The following is a 3,667-nucleotide window of genomic DNA, read 5'->3' on the forward strand; positions in this document are numbered from 1 at the left end:
GCACAGGCACTTGAATCACATCCTGAAGTTAGCTGCCGCTCAGGATGTGAAGCCTGATATTGATGAGCTGGTGAAAGCTAAAAGATGCCAGGTATCAGGAGTCAAATAAACTATGCAACCCCACTGAAAGTGCTGCATGAGACACCCTGATGTAGTTGATGAAACAGTTCTGTGAATCACTGAGGCACTGTGTGCTTGTGTGTTCTTTGTCCTCAGAATTTTCAAATAACTCTGAGATGTTTTATGATTATTAGCTATGTTGTGCCTGTACTATTTTGAACATACTGTCCGCAGGCTCTAGCTTTATTTTTATGTTGATCGTATTAAAACAAAGAAAACAATCTGAAGTTGTTGTTTTTAAGTTATATATATACAATGATTTTACCAGTCCGGCCCACTTGAGAATAGACTTTTCTCCATGTGGCCCCTGAACTAAAATGTTTTAGATAAATGGAGTGGTGCTAAAGAACAAGTCAAAACCAGTCAAAAGTTTGTACGCACCTTCTCATTTAATGTTTTTTCTGTTCATTACTATTTATGTTGCAGATTTTTGCTGAAGGCATCAATGAATGAACCTCATCGAGTCACTGAGCAAATGCCAAGAGTGTGCAAAGCAGTAATCAAAGCAAAGTGTGACCAATTTGAAGAATCTAAAATATGAAACATGTTTTTTCACACTTTTTTGTTTACTACATAGTTTTGATGCATTCACTGAGAATTTTCCAATGTAAATAGTCATTAAAATAAAGAAAGTCCATTAAATGAGAAGGTGTGTCCACACTTTTGACTGGTAGTGTGTATATACAAAAGAAAAGCGCTATACAAATGCAGGCCATTTACCATATAATACAGCCGTATATAAGCTGTGACATATTTGTTTGTGAGAAGATAAAGAGTGATATCAAACAGAAATAAATGCACCTTGAATTTTTTACTAAACTTCAGTATTTGAAACAGAGTTACATTTCGCTGCTGTAAAATTTGGATTCAATATATTTCATATGTTAAAATAAAAAATGTAATGATGGCCATATTATATTTCCATATTATATTTCCATTATAATACCAAAGTGTAACAGACTCTAGTCTCATGAACTAAGCTAACTGCTGTTTACTAGCTAATGTTAAATTTACTGTTGCAGCCTAATCATGTTTTTACAGTCCCATGGTCTCTCAGCCGCAGATGCATTTTATACCAATGAAACATGTCAACTAAAGTAAGACAAATTAGATAAAATGAAGATTTCCTGCTTTATTTATGTAAAACATGGTAAATGGTCTGATTCTTATACAGCGCTTTTCTACTCTCACGGAGTACTCAAAGCGCTGTATACAACATGCCTCATTCACCCATTTACTTCTAAACATAAGTGCAAACTAAACTACATTCACACGATGAACGCATCGGAGAGCAACTTGGGGTTAGTATCTTGCCTAAGGATACTTGGCATGCAGACTGGGGAAGCCAAGGATCGAACCACCAACTTTCCGATCAGTAGCTGAGCTGCTCTACCACCTGAGCCACAGCCACCCGAAACAATGCTGTATAAAACATTATTAGCCACTAATTTCATAGTTGCTAGGGAACATAGCAGAACCTGGCTGTACTAGTAAGAACGACATACAGCGGCTGGTGGCTGGTGTACAGGAACATTTGTGCTAAGTATAACCTGGAAGTACCTAGGTCTAAAAGGGGTATGCCCCCTAGGGTGGTTCACAATGACTGAGCTAAGATCCTATGGGACTTCCAGGTACAGATGGACAAACTGGTGATAGCTAACCAACCGACAAGAAGTGGTGGAGAGAATTTTTTGACCAGCCTGCAGGGCTAGATGGTAATTCTTTTATTTGAATTAAAATTTCAGGAAATTTAATTGTTTAGAAATATATATTTTTAAAGTTGAGTAAATGTTTAACTTAATCACCTTGTTAAATAATCAAGATTACAGTTTGTGTCCAAAATAATGATATTTGTGATATTTGCCATAAACAAAACATCCTTAAAAGTTCATAGGACCTAAGTCCTTTTCATCATGCTTATTTCATAGGTAAGGAGGTGAAAACTCTATGGTCCATTCTTCCACCTTTCCAGGCCTGATTTGACTGAGATGATTTGTTCATAAGGTATGATGTAGGATAACTTGAGATAGTAATCTTAATATAATTGAATTTATTTTAAGCTTGGCCAAGTAGTTAGTTTGTGCTGACTTAGAAATGTATATGAAAAAACATGTGAATTTAAGATATCAATTGTAACTGCCTTTTAAAGTTAACTTTAGCTATCAGGCTAGGGATAGGATGGACTAATATAAAGTTAAAGCAGTGATTGAGGAGTCAAGATGGCAGTTTTTAAAGGTTTATTTCCTCCTAGTTTAATGCTCTAGTTCAGACTGACATTTAACTTCAGGGAGAGCTAAAGCCAACATAACAGACAAAACATCCCTAATAAAAAATAAAAGGAACTTACCTAATTCCAAAGAAAACAAATACACAACCTACAACAATAACCTACCTAACCAGCAAATAAACAGGAGAAAACAAGGACTCACAAAGCAAAGGCAGCTCTCCCCTACAGGCAGTCTGGCCACAGTCACATAAGATACACATACAATTCCAAAGGTATGTAAGCCTGCACACGTATGGCAGTCACAATGGCCAGAAGGACCAGAAACACAGCTCCATGGACTTTATATGGGGCTCTGCTGATTTCTGATTGGCTTGATTCAGGCAACAGCTCCTAATCAAGAGGAGGTGGCGCTTAGACAAAACACCAGACATTATTTCACAAAGTAAAAACTAATATCATCCTAGGGAATGTAACAGCAACTATTGTAATGTTACACGTCTAAAATAATTATGAGTTGGTTGTTGTATTTAATAGGCTTTAGTGTAGTACCAGTACTAATGGATGGTTTAGTAAGTTGATAAGGAAAAGCACAGCCACCCATTGGAGAAAGCGCCTTTCCTCATTTCATCTCATTCTTTCCGTCACTATCCATAAAGCTCATCACCATAGATTACATTCTCTCTTCACCATGACAGAGCAATGTAACGTCTACGTCACTGCTTTATTACTCCTTTCCAGTCACCTTTCTCACTCACTATGTGTTAACAGACCTCTCTGCATTGAATCATACTTGTTATTAATCTCTGTCTCTCTTCCACAGCACGTCTTTATCCTGTCTTCCTCTCTCACCCCAACTGGTCGCAGCAGATGGCCCCGCCCCTCCCTGAGTCTGGTTCTGTCAGAGGTTTCTTCCTGTTAAAAGGGAGTTTTTCCTTCCCACTGTCGCCAAAGTGCTGCTCATAGGGGGTCATATGATTGTTGGGTTTTTCTCTGTATGTATTATTGTAGGGTCTACCTTACAATATAAAGCACCTTGAGGCGACTTTTGTTGTGATTTGGCGCTGTGTAAATAAAATTGAATTGAATTGAATTATGGCTTATGTTGGAGTCAAATTGTTAAATGTTGCCATTATTGTACTTAAATTTATAAGTCTTGGTTCAAACTGTAGGATCTGTTTCTGACCACCTCCCCAGCCAGTTTGTTGGTGGGGGAGGCTCTAGTGTTTTATTATGGGACATCCTATGTGAGGGTTCTGTTTTCTTGTTTAGTAAACTTCCTGCTTTTATGACCTTTTTGGGGGCAGGAGGTCACAAAAACAC

This window comes from Pundamilia nyererei, unplaced genomic scaffold, assembly GCF_000239375.1.
Source record: "Pundamilia nyererei isolate P.nyererei 1_Seehausen unplaced genomic scaffold, PunNye1.0 scaffold00262, whole genome shotgun sequence".
NCBI lineage: Eukaryota > Metazoa > Chordata > Actinopteri > Cichliformes > Cichlidae > Pundamilia > Pundamilia nyererei.